At 40.1% G+C, this 23,489-nt stretch overlaps 1 long non-coding RNA gene and 1 pseudogene across 1 annotated transcript; both read right to left on the bottom strand.

Moving 5' to 3' along the window:
- Nucleotides 1–1,227: 1,227 nt before the first annotated feature.
- On the bottom strand, nt 1,228–4,514 carry LOC121757385. The gene is made up of 3 exons (XR_006041251.1): nt 4,195–4,514; nt 2,930–3,034; nt 1,228–1,427 (listed from the first exon to the last, which is right to left on the bottom strand). It is a non-coding gene; the product is annotated as an uncharacterized LOC121757385 (long non-coding RNA).
- Nucleotides 4,515–23,477: 18,963 nt separating this feature from the next.
- LOC121759172 overlaps nt 23,478–23,489 on the bottom strand; it is a 4,781-nt pseudogene continuing 4,769 nt past the window's right edge.

Below are 23,489 nucleotides of genomic sequence, written 5' to 3' on the forward strand. Positions count from 1 at the left end.
AGATTACCAATGGAGAAATGCCGTTGGTAAATGTGAAATAACATAAATAATTACCGACGGACGATTTCCGTTGGTAATTACCCTAAACCCTATTCAATAATTGCCAACGGATTTGACGTTGGGAATTTTTCCGACGGCTAACTTCCCTTGGAAAAAAATTAGCGTCGAGGGTTTTACTAACGGCTTATATCCATTGGATTCCCCTCGGTAATACTGTTCACCTTGCAATTACCCACGGATTTTTCCGTTGGTAATTTGCGTGTTTTTTGTAGTGAGTATATCTTCCGAATCTGAGTTATATTGAAAATTATTTATGTATGTTCTACCAAAGTTGGTGGCCTCGAGAAATTAAAATTAATAAAATAGAAGAAAAAGTCAAATCTCGCTTTATGTCATGCTAAATTACTCGAATATGAATAGTTCCAAATATTCACTTTCAAGTTTCCACCAAATATATAAACTCAATTTTAAGTAATTCTCTCTCTCTCTTGAAAATATTTTGAGATGAATATTTAATTATAAGAAAAAATATGAATAAAATCTTAAGAAAAGGAATATTTGGAGAAAGATCATCAATTTCATAAATAAAATAAAAGTACACAAGACCAAAGTTTTTAATACTATGTTTTAAAAAAGAATTAGATTTGAAGATGTTAGGAATATTTACTCAAATGTGAATAATAGGATATCCGGAAAGGTGTGAAACACTTTTAGATCAAATTAATTTGGTGGTTCTACCAATATTTGATCGGATACAATTCAGGTTTAGAAGTTTAGTATGTAGATTCTACGATCCCCACTTTGAACCGAAAATGATCAATAAGAAGAGGCCTGATCGCGTCTTTTCACGAAACGTTGCGTCTCTTCGTTTCTTAACCGATTTGAACTGTTTTTCCAAATGGTTTCAAAAATTGCAAATTAGTCCTTCGACTATCAGAAATTATATTTCTGGATGAAATTTTCTATTCAGAAACTTTAATGGAAATTTTCTATTCAGAAATTTTCTATTCAAAAAATTGCAAATTAGTCCTTGGACCCCGCTACTCGGGGGCGCTGCCCTCGAACCCCCATCTAATCATAATGAATTCAAACAAGCGTGCACTCCGCACTTTCCAAACTTGTGTGATGTCTCATTATAATAATATTGATCAATTAAGTTTGTAACACCCCTTACCCGGTAGGTACCCACCGAATAAGTGATGTCACGTTTCAGTATCGAAAACCCCGTGCTTAAATTTTTCTTTTTCTTTTTAGCTTAAAAGCACAATTAAAATCTATTACATTTAAAAAACTTAACATTTATCCTACGGAAGATTAAAGATTAAACTATTATACAACATGCCACGACTACTAAACCAAGTTGACCACCAGTGACTCGCAAAAGATGCAAAGCTGCGCAACACCACTGACATAATATCAACTCTAACCTGCAGGGGAAAAAGAGGGGGGAGTGAGCTCGAAAGCCCAGTAGCAATATCCAAACTACAGAATCCAACCCTCTCAGCTAAGACAATAGTAACTATAATAACTACATTATTTCCTTTTTAATCTTTTGCTTATTTTCATTTCAATTTTACAAATTTCCAAATTACTTACCATCTCATAATCTTTGAATTAAAGAATACTTGTTCAGATAACCACACATATTCATCATATATTATTATCTCGTATCACATTTTTCTCCTTTTACCATTTATTTTTCATATACTATTTTTATTTCCGTGTTAATTACCCCGAGCGGGGACCATTCAACATAATATATCATTTCCTCCACGTGAGGACCGATCAACATTCATATCATATATCATATTTTACAAATCACATATCACAGATCCTTATTCATAAGTCCTCAGATATTATTTTATATATCACAGATAACAGATTCTTATTCAGAAGTCATTAGATATTATTTTATACATCACGGATCACAGATTCTTATTCAGGAGTCATCAGATATTATTTTATATATCACAGATCACAGATTCTTATTCACAATTCATCAGATATTATTTTACACATCACAGATTACAAATTCTTATACACAATTAATCAGATATTATTTTACACATCACAGATTACAGATTCGTATTCAGAAATCATCAGATATTATTTTATTTTATCTTATCATATAGCCCCAATATCTGCTTGGTTTCAGGCAGGGTACACGGACCAGATCAGAAACAGAATCAGATGCAGACGCGGATTTTCGTCCTCGAGAGGACTCCGCACAGACCACCCATAGGGTGCATATCAGAAAATCAGACCACCCATGAGGGTGCAGACAGATAATCAGACCACCCATTAGGGTGCAGATCAGACAGATCAGATAGGGGCCCGTCAGATAACAGACGATCCTCGCTTCGGTTATCCAGAAGACGAGTGATCACAGATAATGCAGCGCTGCTGTCCTATGGCATGCCAATTGTACCCAACACATGTGACCAAGCAAACAGGACGTTTTATTTCGTATTCTTCTTTCATATCTCTTTTTCACATGTATTCCATTTCCAAATATCACTTCAGATAATCATTCTTATCAGATTCACAGACATTCTTTTAGTATATACTTTTATAACCTTTACATATTATTCTCTTGTGTTTATTTTATTCAGGCTCTACCTATCAGATCACTTCTTTTTCATATACATTCAGATATCTTTTCATAATCTATTCAGACATATTTCACATTATTCAGATCTTCATAATTTATTACGTTTCATTGCATATAATACCCATTGTCTTTTATTCATATTCGTACCATTATTTCTGTAGATCATTCATATCAAAATTAATAAGTACCATAACAATCCACATATTAAATTATAAGCATATTTAAGCACATTATTTAATTAACATCACACAAATAAGCACATTATAGGACACATCATCTCAACCAACGGAATCGAAAACTATAGAGAGGATACGCTACCTCGCAGGCTTATGAATATAAGCCTATTTCACCTTTCGACCCTTCGCTATCTTCTAGATCCATTCATTTTTGCACGACTCGTGTTACAAGCTTCTATGCCTTATACTATAAATATCGTAAACATTAGTAACATATACTTATTTTCGTCAACTTCAGCTCATTAAGTCTTCCAATAAAATCACTAAGTATTCTGTTACTATTCACATAATACTATTCACAGAGAATATATAATCATGTAGTTAATGTATTAAAATTGCTAACCTCAATTAGAAAGTTCCTAAAATTTACATTAACACTCATATTCATTCTAAATCACAGTTCCATGATCAAACATCTTAAATAAATTCATTTGCTATATTAACTTAATATCCCCTTATTCCTTAACTCTCTAGTATAACAACTGCACTGGATCGATTCGTCACACAACTTCTATATTCATACGGAAGAATTTAGAGACTTGACCTAATATTTTTAAATACCCAATGAAGTCTGATTTATAATCCAATAAGATTCATTCAAAGATTCCTAATAGTTTAAGAGATATTCTCGTTTTCCCATGGACTACCAAAAATCAGGCCATTTCTGGCAGCAGTTTCTAAACAATTCTTATAAATGGTATTTGTACTCTTTAATTCGTCATAAAATTTAGAGAACAACTAAAAACCTTATAGTTAATTTAGAAATTATGCAATCAAGTTTTAATTGACCTTAAATGCCCTGAATATGTCGGATAACAAATACCAAAATATGACAAAGTACCAGAATTTTGACAGTTCGTAGTTGTATTGTTATAACAATTTATACACATAGTAAACGAACTCCTAAATTCTTCATACAAATCAGGGATCTTCTAGACTCATCATAGTTATTATAGAAATTGTTAAACCAAAGTTTCCACTATTCTACCCATGCCAAACAAATTGGAACATGTCACTGAAAAACAGGGGATTAAACCTTGTTGATCCAATTCTATTTCAATTCATGTTTAATCATAAATTTCATCTAACTTGAGCATCTAACTACTAAAAACACAAACCCTAAGGTGTATTTTCAATCTCATCATCAAGTTCATACCATGGCAATTTAACTTGGAAATTATTCATCAAAACGTGGCATACGACGTCTATACGCTACGTATTCGACAATTAATCGAACATAAAACCATGTATCCATCAACACCTATGGAGCTCGAAATTTTCAGATTTTAAACCTCAATATGTATTGAATTTCATGTTATAAAAATAGTATAGTAAGAAAGACCTTACTTGATTTGCTATGTTTTATACGATTAAATCCTCAATTTACCGACGAACAAGCCAAATAAATGGGAAAGAAGGTTTTTGGCTATGGAGGTTGAGGGGAGCTGCTCATGGACGAAAATCATGAGGGAGAGAAGATAAGTCTTTGACTTTTAAATTTTATCCAACAACTTCTAGATTTTTCTTTAAAATTCTAATTATTTATTTACTTAAGTTAAATTTATTTCCTTGTACTAATTTATTTTCATGTCATACGATCCCATATTTATGGATTCTATATACCATCTCGTAGCACATTAATCCTAGATTAATCTAAAATTATTCTCGTCCGACACCTCAAATGTTTCGACAATCGATTTTGCGAAAAACCGAAATAGGCGATAAAAATTCCAATTACCCTTAAATGGACAAAAATAAATCCTCACATTATTTACAATTATGCTAGGCCATAATTTATAATTTATAAAATTGTTAGCCCTTAGCTTCGATTTACGATTTTACGTGGGTAAAAGAGATTGCCGAAAATCACATAATCGACATTTCGTATTAAATTTCTACCTTATAGTTTAACTTAACTACTATTCCTCATCACATATCCAAATCTTTCGTCAAGCCCTATAATTCGAGATGTTACAAAGTTAATCCAATTACACTAAAATAAATAGAAAGAGACATAGCAGTTGACTTGTTATTCCAAATGCCAGTTTGCCATCACAAAAACAGATGAAAAACTCTGTCAAATCGAGGCGAAGAATCAATATACGTAGAAGACACGAATTTATATTGTTTAAAAAAAAAATCAGAGATATAAAATTTTTGAAACATTTTCTGAATAGTTGGTAGCAAATCTAAGAATAATATGAAGAAATAATCTAATGTTCATACCATGATACAAAGTTCCAGACATGTAAACAACAGCCAACAGTTTGGAAAATAATTTTTAATTGTTAATACCATTAAACTAAGGAATAAAGTCTAGTTAGATCCATATCTCGGATTCATCGCCAAAAAATAATTCCTAATTTTGGGTTATTCTTGATTTGGTGATTATGGTAATTAATTAATTTAATGTCTGAGTAGGATTTGTCGAAGTGACAACATTTTTTGTCTATTTGTCAACCTATCAAAACACCGAGAATATTGCTATTGTGTTTTTTGTTGTTGTAACTTCAAATTTAAATTATTATTTGATGATTTCTTAGGTATATTAATTTGGTAGCACAATGTGATTCTTTTCTTTATTTATACTTTTTTCTTGAATATCATGTTAGGTGCGAAATCTCTATCAACAATAATATTACTTATAATTTTGTATTGTTTACCCTCTAATTAATTTTACCAATGAAGTCTTTATTTATTTAACACTTTTCAACTTTGTATTCTACTATATTCACATTCGTCTTAATATAATATTTGCTGCGTGTAATAATAGACTAATTAGAATATACTAATAATTTTTAATAAGATAATAGCGTATACTACTGCATGATTAAGAAAATCAGGCATATGTTATGAAGGGAACTTGAAAAATATTAAACCTTTATTATTAGAAAGTTTAACATCAAAAAAAGAAAAAAAAAACAGTTTGACATGATTTCTAGTAAATAAATATTAAATGAAGAAATTATGGAGTATGAAGTACTATTTTACGAATAAAATTTAAGTAGAAAAGAGTATCCAAAAAGTAACTGTATTTTGTCACCAATTTACAATGAGGTGGTGACGCTCTCTCAAAATCTTAATTAATGCTGATTTCATAATTAATCGCGGCATTTATTTCTATCTATGTGTTGATGTTGTTTTTTGGTTAATTTTGTTTTGAACTGCTTCTATACATCATATATATTTAATACTAGTATATTGTACTAGTCTTTATCTTTGATCTTCAATCGATTAGTGATATTAAATTAATTACGATTTACTAACCCCAAAATACAAGATTTACTTCAATTTATTGATCAACCTAAAAAGATCAAATGTATTAAAGGGCATATGTGGTTTTATGAAGGGTCACTATAATAATGAGCTATTCCGATGCTTCTTCACACATACTGCAAATTTAATAGACAAAATATTGGACCATTCTATACTGTTTTTGAAGATTCCACACACACACACACATTAATCATCATGTATCATCATTTTTATATTATTGTACCATTCCTAGCTAGGTGTATAATAATTCATGTCAGATAATAGTAAAAAACCTATCCTTTCCTACCAAGGACAAAAGAATTCTTGGCAAATAAACAAAAAACAATTGCATCTCATATTTTGAGGTGTTGAATCAGACTTGTCCCACCTTGATCAATTAGTTAATTTGATTACTAGCTAAATCGGTCTAACAATTAATTCGAGATTGTTGTTTATTTATATAAATTTGTTATTTGAGAAATCCTATAATTTTCTCATAGATCAACAATGTAAAATATCATAAAATTAAAAATAAATATGCCATGTAGGAAATTGTAACTTGAAACTCGTCCTAGAAAAAGTAGAGATTATTGATGAGATTTTACACTGATAATCTTATAAAATCTATCCCAAATCAAGGTTATCGACGGATGACGTTTGTAGATGTAAGCAGCGTTGATAAATAAATTATCGACCGTTGGTGAATTTTATTGAGACCTACTAATTATGACGTTCTACTGATCATGTGTTGTTCCATAAATTCCGTCGGACCAACGGATAAACGACGGATAATTAGTCAACAAATGCATTTGTAATACGAATATTTTTATACAAGTATTTTATCCATAAACTATCATTTACTAGTTTGAATTACCACAATGGGACCGATTCGGATTCAGTGATTCACCATCATTGCATGGAATGATAGCACAAAATGCCATAAATTTCTGCCCTAATGACTCCATTATCATAATATATATCTTTTCATTACATTGGACCTACAAACAATTTATATGATGAAATTACACTTTTCTCAATTCCAACCTTACCATACCCCATTTTTCCTCCAATACTGATATGCGCATGCATCTCTTCTGATATACGCCATTATGTTCTTTCCAATTTACTACATATATCAATTTACTTAATATGTAAAAGGTTATATGCATGTAAGCTTAGATCTTCACTTTTTTGGGGCTTCAAGACGAGGGTATACTACATCAATAGTCTTAATAATTAATCAACTCGTTCATTTATAGGCACCTCAAAAAATGAGATAATTGACTCATAAATTTAAGACTGGTCCATACATGAACTATAGTCAATAATTCAATCCATGACCATTGATTTAAGGATGAAATAATAAATTCAAATATTATTGCCTACTTCAATGTTGGAGCATGACAATGGGACACACAAACCATGGGTGGACACACTAACGCATTGCTCAAAAAATTCAGAAGTATATGACTTTCATATTTAATAATTAAAAAATTTAGTACTATAACTTTCATATTCATTGCAGAAAAAAAAAAACGATTCTGCCGTCTTGGCGGTCCCCACACTCCGGCCTAATATCATGTAAGAAGGTTCAATCAGGGTACGCAGTAGCCCGTTAAGGGGGAGGCCTTAACCCACTGGCTATCAGAAGCCCATCTCCCAAGGCCTCACACTTGTGCCTGAGAGATGGAAGCAACTACACCACAGCAGTGGGATTCGAACCCAGACTCATTGCAGGAAGATTCGAACCCAGACTCATTGCAGCAAGATCTGCCCATCCGTTGTCAACTGCGCTATGCCCATGCAGGCGTAACTTTCATATTCAGAAATTATATGATGGTAAAAATAATAAAGGAGCAATATTTAAATGAAGAGAGTCAATTTGCAAATTTTATTGGGTCTGCAAATATCTGCCCCAACTTTTCCTCTGCGGATATGGCCCTTACTTTGAGGTCCCTATCGGCCCCTGCAAAATTACAAAAACAGTACCGCCAAACTGACGCAGCTTCAATGCCAACCGCTAAATCATTGAGGGGCAGTAACGTCATTTCACATAAAAAGGTCAATTTCAGAGACCAAGTCCAAATCACGCGTACTGTACATTCTGTCTGGCCGAGGCAATGAGTAAAAAAAAAAGCAATAAATCATTTTTTTCTCCTTTTGACACGTGCCGCCTCTCCATACTCTTCAAGCACGTGCCGAGGCTTAGACCATCCACAACGGGACTCGCCGGCGTCTCGCGTCTCGTCTCAGCGAGACGAGACCCCGGCGAGACGCGTTGCAGCCTCCATCTCGTCCCGTCTCGTCGCGCGTCTCGTCGCGCGACTCGACTCGCCGAGCCAGGAGACGAGCTGGCTCGCCACGCGCCTCGGCGACGTGGCGCAGCCCGGCGTCGTGCGTGACGCCCACTCGCCGGCCCGCGAGTGGGCGTCGTCACGTGCTGACGCAATAAATATTTTTTTTTTAAAAAAATTCGAATTTAAATAATAAAAAAAAATTTTGTAACGGTATTATTACCGTTTTTTTGTTTTTTTTTTTATATTTTTTTTGTTTTTTATTAAATTTTTTACTCTATAAATACTCCTAAACCCATCCTCATTTACACACAACTACACATCTATTCTTCATATCATCTAAATTTTCTCTCAAATTTTCGCTGAAATTTTCATAACCCAACTCAAGATGTCCGGCGACGGCGAGGGCAACTATGGCGGCTCCGGCTCCGGCGGGTGGGATCTCAACTCATTCGGCGATTGGGAGAACATGATCAACACATTGGGCGGTGGAGGTTCGTCAACGCCGGGGACCCAGGGTTCGGCGACGCCGGGGGGGTACCAACCACCCAATTTTGACCTTGATGCATATGTTCGTCCCAACGTCCCGCGGTTTTCGCAGGGATTATCCCAGATCCGGGAGGATTTTCCAGTTGATCCCACGCCGGGAGTAGGCCGAGGCGGTGGAGGTGGGCGAGGCGGTGGAGGTGGCCGAGGCAGTGTACAACCCCAGACGGGCGAGGACGAGGAGGAAGAAGATGAAGAGGAAGAGGATCTTGGCCGACATCCGTACAACAACCTCGAAACGATGGCGGTGTACAACGCCTGGATCACGGTCTCGTACGATCCCATCGTCGGGAATCAACAAACCCGGAAGTGTTTCTGGGAAAAGGTTGTCGAGGTCTACCACCAAATAAAGCCGAACCGCTCCCGCAAGCGCACAGTTAAAATGATCCGCTGTCACTTTGACCGAGTCGACCGACAGGTCAAAAAATTATGCGGCATCTACTCGGCGGAAGAGGCGCGCTACCAAAGCGGCGCCACGGCCACCGACATTTTGACGTCCGCTTTGCGCGCCTACTACCAGGACGAGGGACATCAATTCAGATTTGTTGATGTTTGGCGCGCCGTCAAGGACGAGGAACGATGGGCCGGCGGTTTCCGCTCCAGCTCGGGCTCAAACTCGAAGCGCACGAAGCATACGGCGAGTGGCCAATACTCGTCTAGTGCTGGTGCGTCTGGTGGTGACACTGCTGAAGGCATCAGCCAACATGATGCTGAATCCCAGGAGTTTGCGGGTACGGTCGGCGATGCAGGAGGATCCGCGAGTAGGCGCCGTCGGCCGCAAGGGACGAAGGCGGCGAAAGCGGCTAGAGCAAGGAAGGGCCGAGGCGAATCAAGCCAGCCGGCCTCAGGATCGGGCTCGCGAGGAGGCTCGGACACACTTATGGTGGCGTACATGACCGCCACAATGGCGGACACTTCCCGCTTCTCGCACTCCCAATACGCGGCCTGGTGGAACGAAATTGTGCATATGGCAGCACAACTTGGCCTTCCGACTCCCCCTCAACCTCGACCGCCTCCGGAGGATGATTAGCCCTTCCGATTAATTTTTTTTTATTTTGTGTGTTTTTTTATTTTGTGTGTTTTTTTATTTTGTGTGTTTTTTTATTTTGTGTGTTTTTTTATTTTGTTTTAATTTTAATAAAGTGTGTTTGTTTAAATTGAATTGGGTTTTAAAAAAAATTATAAATTAAATTGAATGAATAGTAATTAAGAGACGGTATAGAGACGGTTAAGAGACGGAGCGTTGCAGCCTCCGTCTCTTAGTTAAGAGATGGAGGAAAAAAGGACAGTGGGGCCCTCAAATAGTGCTCAAATAGTAGTTAAGAGACGGTTTAAGAGACGGTATAGAGACAGCGTTGTGGATGGCCTTACGTCACCACTCGCGAAAACAAGAAGGCTTCTGCACGTGTGGAACAGAGACTCACGTGACAGCTAAAAACTAGGTGTAATATTCTGAATTTGCATTTTAATGGGATCTATATAATCATAGTATTCAGTATTCCATATGTATAGAATATAATAAGATTAATTGTAGAAAATTCATTACGAAAATTTAAGTTTTAGAAAATAGAATAAATAATTAATCATAGCAACCAATTGCTTAATTATCTTAAAAATCACTTTCTAATAATATTATAAATCACAAAATAATCACAAATGCTATTTAAATTTAGTGAATTTGGTTAATAATTCTGAAAATAAATTGAAATAGGTAAAAATATCTGAATAATGAAAACACTAGTCCAACATGATTGCAAATATTTATTTTTTAATATATTGAGACCACACCATTATTCATACTCTATTCATTAGTCATTAATTATCATACATTTAAGATCAACAATTTTGAGAAATGTAAAGTATAATACTAGTGGAAACGTTGGTATATTGAGAGTTTTACTTTTATTTATAAATTTTGTAATGATATGTGGATGAAACTAGTTAATGGAAAATGTAAAATATTTATCACATATAATAAAACAAATGAAATATACAATAACGAATATCTTGATATAATAAAATGAGATAATTAATGCTTAATGAAAAATAACTAAACTTGAAAATTGGGCAATGTGGGAACATCTAGACGAATTTGTTTACCAATTTTGAAGTTTGACAATTTTACGTTTTCACAAACGAGGGTAAGAAAAAGAAATATTTTTAACTAAAATTACTCATTAAAAGTTAAATTATGTGTAATTATTCAATAAGACACTACATGTGTGTGGGCACATGCCCATAAGCATACTGGTACGATCTTATCAATAGAGCATAAGTCCCAAAATTGTCTTAATGAATTGAGAAATGTGAATCTTTTATCATAGTATTTTTTTTATTAAAGACGAATCCCTAATTACAAATACACCCCTAATCATAATTTGATCCTTAAAAGTGAATTTCTAAAAGTAAAAGAGCATTGCATACATCAATCATCATTCATCAGTTTACTTTAAATGAAAGGTTTAATTGTGTTGAAATAAAGGCAAGTTCTATTTTGACAAAAATATATACATTTGTCACTCATAATTGTACGAGATCTAATATGATGCAATAAATCGATCTTGACTTGTTGGGATTCGCACACACAAGGCTTTCACACACTCAAGAAGATCACACACACACTCACTGTTGTATGAGATCACACAATGCAGAAACACACACACTCACACTTTGAGTATTGAAGATGATAATCTTGGAGAGAAACTGGAAAACTCTTTATTGATTAAAAACTACTAACTACATACACGGTTTATGAGCTATTTAAAGCTCTACAATCAAGTAGCAACTGCTACTAACTAACTACAACAAGAATCAAGAAAACAAGAAGAATAACCGCTACATCTCAGCTAACTAACTGCTGCTCCAACGGCTAGTTTCTCTAGGTTGCTTCTTCCTTCTCGGCTCAAGACCGAACTCCATTCTCGGCTCAAAACCGAACTCCCTTCTCGGCTCAAGACCGAACTCCCTTCTCGGCTCAAAACCGAACTCCCTTCTCGGCTCAAAAACCGAACTCCCTTCTCGGCTAGTTCCAGCTCAAAGCCGAGCTTCCTTCTTCTGCCTTCTTCTTCCAACTGAAATGAGCACTCCATTATTACAATTCTCCACCTGAGGGCTCATCTCAGTTCTTGCACAAACATTGATCAACTTCTTGCAATGATCAAACTTGTCTCTACCTAGAGACTTTGTTAGCATGTCAGCCGGATTGTGCAAGGTGTTAATCTTAATCACCTTCACTCTCCCCTTCTCAATCTCATCTCTAATAAAATGCAACTTTATGTCTATGTGCTTGCTCCTTTCATGAAAACCCGGATGTTTAGCCAAGCACATAGCTGAGCTGCTGTCACAATGAATCAACATTGTCTTTTGGTCAAAACCAAAGTCAGAAATCACTCCCTGAATCCAAAAACTCTCCTGTACAGCTGCAGTGAGAGCTATATACTCTGATTCTGTTGTTGAGAGAGCAACAACACTTTGCAAACCTGATTTCCAGCTGATTACAGTTCCAAACATGGTGAAAAGATAACCTGTTTGGGACTTTCTGTTGTCCAGGTTTGCAGCATAGTCTGCATCACAATAGCCCTGCACAACCTCCTCAGATTCACCTTCCCAGCCATTGAAGACAATTCCCCAGCCACTGGTTGACTTCATGTACCTCAATATCCACTTAAGAGCATTCCAATGCTCCTTCCCCGGGTCAGCCATGTATCTGCTAGTCACTGAGATAGCATGTGCCAGATCTGGTCTGGTACAGATCATAGTATACATAACACTTCCAACCACACTAGCATAAGGAATAGACTCCATCTCCTCAGCCTCTTGCTTAGATTTAGGGGCCTGCTCCTTTGAAAGCTTAAAACTCTGGGACAGAGGAGTTGATGCAGCTTTTGCATTTTCCATTTTGAATCTCTGCAAAACTTTCTCAATATAGTCAGTTTGAAGCATCCACAGCTTCTTGCAGCCTCTGTCTCTCTGAATGTGTATGCCTAGGATCTTCCTTGACTCTCCTAGATCCTTCATTTCAAAGCTAGACTTCAAATCCTCCTTGACTTGCTGAATTTCTGTCATAGAAGGTCCTGCAAGTAGCATATCATCCACATAGAGCAATAGATAGGCAATAGGTGTTTTGCCCTTCCTCTTGATGTAGATGCAATCATCAAACTCTGATCTAATGAAGCCAATCTTCTTCATTTGTGCATCAAACTTCTTGTTCCACTGTCTAGGACTTTGCTTAAGACCATAAAGACTCTTTTGTAGCAAGCACACCTTGCTTTCTTCACCACTCTTCACATAGCCCTCTGGCTGATCCATGAAGATAGTCTCCTCTAGGTCTCCATTTAGGAAGACAGTCTTCACATCAAGCTGCTGCAATTCCCAATCTAGCTGATTCACCACAGCCAACAAAATCCTAATAGAAGTGTGCTTAACAACCGGAGCAAACACCTCATTGAAGTCAACTCCTTCTTGCTGTGTAAATCCCCTTGCCACCAGCCTTGCTTTGAACCTGATTCTGTCTTTATCAGTGGTCTCTACCTTCTTTTTAAACAACCACTTGCAACTGATCAGCTTCCTCTCCTTTCCATCTGTATTCAGCTTGGATTTGTCCACCAAAATCCAGGTTTTGTTCTTGAGTAAAGACTCTATTTCTTCATTCATGGCCTCTATCCATCTCTCTCTGTCTTTGCTTCTCATGGCCTCTTTATAGGTGAGAGGATCAGTGAAACGAGGATTTTGTTGGTTGTATATATCGAGTGTGCACAGAAATAGATCACTGCAAGCGCTTGGTCAAGACACCACGCTCCTTAAATCCACTAGAGCACAAGGTCTAGGAACTTAAGAGAACATAAAGTGCTTGGTCGTTGGACACACATCGACCCTCCTTCAAAAAAATATAAATCCCTCAACCCGAATACTATGAATTAGTATAGGGAAGTGGGGTCGATCCCACAGAGATGGACTCGCAAAGTAGTGCTCAGAGACTTTGGACAGACTAATGGCTGCTGCCACGCAACAAAAGGGTTGAGAATTTTAAACTAACTCTAGACCTAGGCAGAAAATGTAAATGCTAGACCTAGGACATGTTAAACTTGTAAATTCAGATTTCGACAACAAGAAACATAACCACTTCCTAGACAGTGTAAACAACTACCTAATCTAGCTAAACAGAATATGACTGAAAGTGGGGACCATAATTCCAAAAATGGCAAGTACGGAAAGAACTGCAGATTAACAAACTCTGACGCTAGCTCGCAGCAAAATGCATCCTCTCCACCCAATTGAACTTGCAGATGAACAAACAGAGCAAAAAGCGAGATTCGAACAGAATATAGAGATTTGGTCGTCGTTATCTTGCTGCAACTCGGAAACACATCAGATCTGCGTACACTAGACGGAATGAAAGAAAATCACGTAAACTAAGCATGAAAATCAGATCGAAACTACTCAGATTCACGTCAGAATGCTTGATCCACTCCGGATCCAAGACATCCGAACCCAACAACCAACAAATCCAGCAAATCCAACCAAAATTCTTCCACAATCCAACTCCAATCTCCCAGATCTGACCATTAACCTGCAATAACTCAGTAAACAGCTGCGAAACGCATCCAACTCAGACAAATTAAAACTCCAAAATCTCAATAAGCGAAACGATCAAACCAGAAATCAACACAATCGCCGTAACGGAAAATCAAACTTGCACTTAAACCGGAAACTATTCGGTGAAAACAGCGAACCGAGCTTCGAACAACGAAGCTCGGCAAAGTAAGCAAAATGCGGAAAGCAGAAAATAAATTGTTTCTTCGCTCTTAACAAGAGCGGTGTTACACCATATCAGAAGCTAAGATGAAACCCGGACGTGCGAACTGAGATCTCCTCAAAAACTAGTATCAAGTGTGTGTGTGGGAAAGTGAACTAAGCAACAGGCTGTGGTGAGGTCTCCCCCGGGAAGATCCCTCCAGCTTGCATGCTTCTGCCTTTTATAGATGCGGAAATAGCCCTTGAGTCTTCGTAGAAATCTCTATTCTACCCTTCAACTCTGGAGCTTCCTCCGTCGAGCAATTCTCTTCATAATCGTTCACTAAATCGCCAGTTCCTCGACCTTGTGATTTTTTGGTCTTCTTTCCTGGACCTGGCGAATTCCTTCACACACCTGGCTTAAAACGTGCGTTAGTCCTAGTAAAATCACGAATTAAATCCCTAGACCCATGCATGAAATTAGCCTTATCAAACTGCTCACACTTAAACCATGCTTGTCCTCAAGTATGAAAGACAAGAAAAAGAAATAAGGCGAATTTCAATGCACGGCCCTCCTCCAAGTACTTTTCTACAAACAAAACAGACTCCTAGACCTAGACAACTACAACACGAAACACATAAAAATCACAAAAGAGAAGAAAACACATAAGCGCATAAACTGGTATTTTCCTAGCAGCCATCCCCACAAGTTTAAGGTCAATCCAAGCGTTTACAGCCTCAGATTCCTCCCCTTCCCTTCTTCTATCTAGTCGAGTTGTCAGTTCGTCAAGATAGCCTTCTGACTTCCCAATTGTTAGATTCACTCGATCACTCATTCCTCACCAGGGATGTTAGGATCGGATCGCTCTTAAGTTAGAGTTACTCCACTGATGCATCGGGTTATGAGAGTTTCTCCTTCCTACCGTCTCCTTTTTATTCCTGGGTCTGGTTACTACTGCTTCCTACCCTTAAATTTTTTTTTTTTTTTTTTTTTCCTGGACTTCGTCCAGCTTATACCTCCGGTTTTATTATTTTAACTCCTCCCCTGGACTTCGTCCAGCTTATACCTCCTTTTCCTGGACTTCGTCCAGCTTATACCTCCTTTTCCTGGACTTCGTCCAGCTTATACCTCCTTTTCCTCTTTTTTTTTTTTTTTTTTCGTCAGACTCTTCTCCCTAAGCATCAAGTGGTAGCCCATTCTTTTTACAAGTTAGCTCAAAGTGTATAGGCTTATAACTCGCTCTTATAGTAGGGCTGCACAACTGGGTTATCTAAGGCATCCTCTATCGTTCTCACTTCATCCAACTGACTTTGATTTATTAAGAGAAAAGGATTCACAATTTAGCATGTATTTTCTCTTCAATTACTCTCCCTAAGGGGCTTTTTGCTATTTATTATACCAGTTATGCAAACACGAAACCTAAAAAAAAACTTCTACAAACTCCTAGACCTAACAGAATATGTACAAGACACTAACTGCACTAACTGCGTCCCCCCCTCCCACTTAATTTATGCTTGTCCCCAAGCAATCCGTATGAAGTGGAAAGCAGGCCAGTTAGTGGCTACATGAAATGAACTTAACAAAACACAAACTTCTCACACTTAGACCAAGCATTGGGCTAAGTGGGAGAAGGAACAACATACAACACAAAACATGCTATGACATATAACCCCTTCTCACACTTAGACCAATGCCTGGTCTAAGTGGAAGGGTTCAACACATATATACAGAACCTAGCATGCTGACAGGTAAAACAGAAATAAAACGAAAGAACTGTTAAATAAAAGAAAGAAAAAGTTACTTGGGTTTGAGGGGAAATTCAATTCGGTGTCTGGCCCCCGTGGGAGCCAAACTTTGGTGGCACCGTCGGCTGGGTCATCTTTGCTTTCTTCCTGGCCGGCATCTCCGGCTTCACTGGTCTGTCATCAGCAGGTCGGGGTATGGCTGTCCTCAGGACCACGGGTCTAGCGGAAGAGGGGGGTGATGTGAGGCCTCGGGCCTTGTGATGGCTTCTGCGCGGATACACTTCCTGGACTTAGCGTTGTAATGTTGCCGCTAGACCCAGGAATAGTTTCTGATGCATCCGGGAACTTTTTGTGCAGCCATTTCAGCATGGTCGTCATCAAAGCAACACCCTCCGCCATCCTGTTGGTTTGCTCTGTTGACGAAGCCACCCAATCGGTGATTCGTCCCCTTAGGACTGAGGCCTCTTCCCTGCTTTTTCCGAATTCCCTTCGGATCTCAGTCATTTCCTTGCGTACCCCGTCGATTCCTTTCCTTACCTCCTCAACCTCTTTCTGAACTCCCTGAACCATCAGCCTGACTTCGTCCTCAGTGGCTTGATCCTTTACCTCCACACCATCGGGTTCCTGCTTGACTTGTGCCTCTGACTTACCGACCTCATAAAAACACACCTCCTTCCCTCGGGCGATCAGCAACCCCTTGTTGATAAAAAAATCGAAATTGAAGACTTCCGGGGCTGAGCACATCTTTACTACACGGCAGGCCTTGCTGATTTTAATTACAATGTTGCGCTGCAAATAGGCCCCGAGAAGATGGCACGTGTACAGATGCCTGGACGGGTTGGAGGTGACTTGATGGCAGGCTTGGGCTAACCAATAACCCAAATGAACTCGTACTCCTGTGGCCATGCACCACGTAAAGTATAGGTCGGCGGTCGTCAGGGCATTGTTGGCAGTGCCCATCAAGTTGTAGCTAACAAAAGTTTGGGCGAATCGCAGGACCCGATTTTCTATATGGTGTGCCTTCGACCAACTTGTTTTAAATTGACCCACTCTTGAGTGAGTCAAGAACTCCCACGCACCTTGTGCCTGAAATCCTGGCGTCAACTTCGGCGGACCAACCATTCTGTCGTTCCACAGGCCCTCATCATCTTCTGTTCTCGTTAGCAAGCCCATCCGCAGCGTCCACTCCCGGATACTCATCCTATGTTCTTCATTAAAAAGCCTGAAAGCTATGGAATCCGTATCCAAATCGGCGGTGGATTTGAACCGGAAGGTGGAAAAGAATTCACGGGCCGCGTCGACTGGGACTTCGAAAGTGCTGTGCTTGAGTAACCAATCAAAACCGATTGCATCTATATACCCCCTGAACTCATCGTTAGAGCTAATATGTTTGAGTTCCGCCGGGTGGTACATTTTTCCGGACTTCGCCACCTTTCCCTCAGCACTCTTTTCCTTGTATATGGCCACACGTTTTGGATCGTCAAATCTTCTCATATTGTCTAACAGCTCGTTTGTAATCCAAATCTCCGTCGGGTCAAAGTTCAGTACATCCTCGTCTTGCTCCTCCTCAGAATCACTGGACCTGGCAGGATTCTCGGGGTCCGTGGCGTATGGTACCTTGGCGGGTGGAGGAAGTGGAGATTCAGTAGATTTCCCCCTCTCCTTCTCGGTCGAGGAGGAAGCAATTTGTTTCCCTTTCCTCTTCTTAGCCCTCGCGCGGCGCCCCTCTTCGTCACTCTCCCTTCCACTCGGCCTGGGGGAGTCTTCCTGCGCAGACACGGCTGTCGCTAGGTCCAGCGTATCCTTTTCCTTTTGTTGGGCAGAAAACGGCAATGTCATCAAGAATACTCCGACGTGTCCGTCTCCTTGTTTCCCTTAGATTAAGCCGCGAATCGGCCTCCTCAGAGACCTCAGTTAAATCCACTATCATGTGGAGTCCTGCATCGACAGTTTCTTGAGCACCCTCAGAATCGAGTGCTCCACTTTCCTCTGCTAACAATGGGGTTGCCCCCGTGATATAAACAGGGGTTTCTAACCCCGTAAGATTTCCTTCAGGTTGGGCTTCAGTGCCCACAGATTTTTCGGGAGTCCTTCCCGCATCAACAACTTCCTCAGTAAATTGGGCTTCATCGCCCCCAACTACGTCTAGGGTTTCCTTTTCTACATCCTTCTCAGAATCTAGGGCTTCTCCGCCCACTTGAACATCATCATCATCAACGGCATCCCTCTCAACAGACGCCTCCAGAACAGGGGTTTCCCCCTCAGCCCTACTGACAGTAATAGCGGTGTCTTCAACTACCGCAACAAGAGCATCTACCCCCCCAACAACACTCTCCACCAAATTCACAGCAGAAATATCAAGGTTTACTCCCTCTGAAACACCATCACCTCCAAACTTTAAAACAGGGGATTCCTTCTGAGAATCAGAACCTAACCTGGGTTCACCTACGGCCAATAACGTCAGTCCCGCGGCCAGATCTGTCTCTACTTCGCGAATCTCCGTAATGGGTGATCCTGGAACGTCGGGCACTGCATCGTCCTCCGGCCTGGTGGCGGTTTCTGGGACTGTGTGCTGGGCAGAGGTGGTTTCTTCTGGAATAATGGTAGCAGCCTCCGGTGCGGTTTCTTGTACAGCAGTGGGTGGTGTCTCGACAACCTCCGGTTGTGTCACGGTGGTTGTTGGAACGGCTGGCATGGGTTGTCCCATTGCAAACATCGCGAACGCTTGCATCGCTTTATCGGCCCCTCCGAACTTCTGAAATAGTTCATTCATGAACTCCGCCGCACTCTTCTCGGCGGATCCAGAAGCGCTGCTGGTTCCTTGTTGGTTATCCATGGTATTCTGTAGAAAATTTTGAAAAGAACTTGGGCGAAATTTTCAGATTAGGGTTAAAGAGAGATTGAAATTTGGGGTTTTTGATTTGGGAGAGAGAATATTTGGAGAGAGAATGAGTAATGAAAAAAAAATAAAAAGGCCAAAACCGATCATAGTGTAGGCATTGGAGAGGACAGTTCCTTTTGCAGGCGGGTGCAGGTGGTGACGCTAGCGACCGTACGCCTCCCCATAAAGTGCTCTTTGAAATCCGGACCGGTGTCAATTCCCTCCAAAACTCTTTTACCCCACAATTCCTTGCTCAAGTAAATTCCTTCTGCCAAAACACACTAAAAGAAAACATCAAACTAAAAAAATGAAACGCCGAACTCCCCGGGTCTAGGATATGACAGCATCAAAAACATTCCCGATGGGTCCGGTATTTCGAAAATATTTTTGGAAGAATAAAATTTTTTATTTGTTTGAATTTTTCTTGATTTAAAGAAAGCAATTAAATATTTACAAAATTGTTGTCAAGTGTTCTCAAAATTTCCTGGATCAGGGTATGGTTAAACTTTATATTACTAGACCCAGGAGATATTTTAAAAACACTTCCTTCCTAGACTGGTTAGGTGATATCAAAGAGTGCGCGTAGTGGCACTTCGTCCACTACACACAACTCTGAGCTATCCCTAAAGACCTTTATCCTATGTCCATTGACAAGAAAAGGTATGGAATTTGGTGCACTTCCCTGGATTTCAACTGCTCCGTTTGCTCGAAGTCCCATGATGATGTAAGGCCCAATCCATTTAGACTTTAACTTTTCAGGCATCAACTTGAGCTTGGATTGAAACAAAAGGACTTTCTGTCCTACCCTGAGTTCCTTGACCCGGAGATTTTTATCATGCCAAAGCTTAGTTTTTTCCTTATACCACATGGCAGATTCATAAGACTCAAGCCGTAACTCTTCCAGTTCCTGGAGCTGCATCTTCCTCTCTTCTTCACAAGCCTGCGGATTCATGTTGATCTCTTTGACCGCCCAGTATGCTCTGTGTTCGATTCCCACGGGTAAGTGGCACATTTTTCCAAATACCAACCTATATGGTGACATACCAATAGGTGTCTTATAAGCTGTCCTATAAGCCCATAATGCATCATCCAGTCTCTTACTCCAATCCTTCCTAGACGGGTTCACCGTTTTTTCGAGAATGGCCTTTATCTCCCTATTTGATATTTCTGCCTGGCCATTGGACTGAGGATGATAAGGCGTAGACAACCTATGGTGGACTCCGTATTTCTTCATGAGAGCCTCTATTGTACGGTTCTTAAAATGGGTTCCTTGGTCTGAGATGACAGCCCTAGGGATCCCGTACCTGTTGAAAATGTTAGACCGCAGAAATTTGGCTACTTCCACAGCTTCGCAGGAGGTCGTAGCTTTTGCCTCTATCCATTTCGAAACGTAGTCCACCGCCACAAGTATGTATGTATTCCCATATGAAGATGGAAATGGACCCATAAAGTCCATACCCCAAACATCGAAAATCTCACAAACAATCACCGGAACTTGTGGCATTTCGTCCCTTCTAGAAATTCCTCCAATCTGCTGACACCTTTCGCAATTCTGGCAATTCGAATGCATCCTTATGTAATGTAGGCCAGTAGAAACCACTGTCTAGAACCTTCCTTGCAGTCTTCCTAGGTCCAAAGTGACCCCCACAAGCTAAAGCATGGCAATGATTCAGCACATCCCTTTGCTCCCACTCCGGAATGCATCTCCTAATTACCTGGTCAGCTCCCATTTTCCACAAATACGGATCGTCCCAAAAGTAGTATTTGGCTTCACTTTTTAATTTCATCTTCTGGGCCCGGGAAATTTCGTCGGAACTGGGCACTTCTCTAGTGACCAAGTAATTTGCTAGATCAGCGAACCATGGCTCTGCATTCGCCTGGCATTTCCTTTTTTCAGCATCTCCTGGACCTGTTGCTGCCATTACTTCTTCCCAATTGATAGGTCTAGGAGAATCGTTTAAAATAATAAAGATGTTCTTCCGGGAACGCATCAGGTATGCTTCATCCGTCTCACCTTGGTAAATGCGACTCAGGTGATCAGCCACCTGTTCTCCGTCCCCTTCTTGTCTCTGACTTCCCAGTTAAACTCCTTGTAACAGTAACACCCTTCGGATCAACCTCGGCTTAGACTCCTTCTTTGCCAGTAAGTACTTTATTGCAGCGTGATCTGTGAAGACTATCACCCTCGACCCGAGCAGATATGGTCGAAATTTTTCAAAGAGTACACGACTGCCAACATTTCCTTCTCCGTGGTGTCGTAATTTTTCTGGGCTTGATTTAGCGTTTTTGACGCATAGAAAATCACGTAACTTTTTCCATCAACTCTTTGACCTAGCACCGCCCCTACTGCATAGTCACTCGCATCGCACATGATTTTCAAACGGCAAACCCCAATCAGGTGCTCTGATGATGGGGGCAGATATTAATCTGTCCTTCAGCAGCTGAAAAAGCCTTAATGCACTCCTCATTAAAAACAAACTCAACATCGTTATGCAACAGATGAGTGAGTGGCTGAGCAATTTTGGCAAAATCTTTTATAAATCTCCTGTAGAATCCTGCGTGACCTAGGAATCCCCTCACTTCCTTTTGATTTGTCGGGTGGTGGCAGTTTCGATATCACGTCCACTTTTGCTTGGTCCACCTGTATGCCCCTTTCCGATACCACATGCCCCAGGACAATTCCTTCAGGGACCATGAAGTGGCATTTCTCGAAATTCAAAACCAAGTGCTTCTCTTGACATCTTCTCAGCACTACATCCAAGCTCGCCAGACATGAATCAAATGAATCCCCGTATACAGTGAAGTCGTCCATAAAGATCTCGATGCAATCTTCCAGCAGGTCTGAGAAATACTCATCATACATCGTTGAAAAGTGCCTGGTGCATTGCAAAGGCCAAACGGCATTCTCCGATATGCATACGTTCCGAACGGACACGTGAAAGTTGTCTTCTCCTGGTCCTCGGGGTCCACGTAAATTTGGAAATACCCACTATATCCGTCCAAGAAACAGAATATTGCTTGCCTGCTAATCTCTCCAGCATCTGGTCAATGAACGGAAGGGGAAAATGGTCTTTCTTGGTTGCCTCATTCAATTTCCTGTAGTCAATGCACATCCTCCAACCGGTGACTAGCCTGGTCGGTACCAACTCATTCTTGTCGTTCTTGACAACCTGGATTCCCGACTTTTTGGGTACCATGTGTACTGGGCTAACCATTCACTGTCTGGTATGGAATAAATGATTCCTAGGGATAACAACTTCAATACCTCCTTCAATACCTCTTCCCTCATATTGGGATTCAATTTGCGTTGAGGGTCTCTGCAGGGTTTCGCTCCTTCATTTAATCGAATGTGATGCATGCACAGATCAGGGCTAATCCCTACCAAGTCAGAAAGTGTCCAACCAATAGCGCTCTTATTCCTTCGGATGACTTTCAGCAGCTCCTCTTCCTGTTCCTTGATCAAGTTGCTGTGATAATCACCGGAAAAGTCTCATTCGCCTCAAGGTAAGCATACTTTAGGCCTGGCGGAAGTGTTTTCAACTCCTTCTTGGGAACATCTTTTTCCTGGGGCAGGGGTTCTTTTCTGCTGCTCCCAGTCGTCATCCCCTTAGTCGATCCAGGAAGATCTTCCTTGCTTGCCCCATAAAGTGTCTCCCTCGATCTGGCTAGCTCGGGCTTGGTGCAAAATTCCAGAATTGCTTCTGCTAGCTCTTCATCTGACAACTTGCTCGTATTCATTGCTTGGCACCAACTGGCCACCTCCTTATCAACAGCATGACTCATCTCTGAGTTCTCAATCTGTCCCTGCATTAATTCAGTCTCGAGGTATTCCTGGACCAAGGGGTTAATGATATCTACAGAATGCCATATTTTCAACATCAAGTGGCCTTTCTTCATTGCCTCATCTATGCTGAATGTATATTTATCACCCATTGTAATCGAGACAGATAGTACCATCAAAGACATCAATGATAGTCTTAGCAGTTCGTAGGAAGGTCTCCCCCAATAATACTTCGCCAGACTCTACAGACTCATTATCGCTCATCTTAATCACATGGAAGTCAGCCGGGGGTACAGGAAGTCGTGTACCTTGACTATTACGTTCTCGAGCACTCCTTCAGGGCAGATGCATGACCTGTCCGCCAATTGGATCACAACCTTCGTATCCACCATACCTACTCCCACTA

This window comes from Salvia splendens, chromosome 12 (assembly GCF_004379255.2).
Source record: "Salvia splendens isolate huo1 chromosome 12, SspV2, whole genome shotgun sequence".
In the NCBI taxonomy this organism is placed as follows: Eukaryota; Viridiplantae; Streptophyta; class Magnoliopsida; order Lamiales; family Lamiaceae; genus Salvia; species Salvia splendens.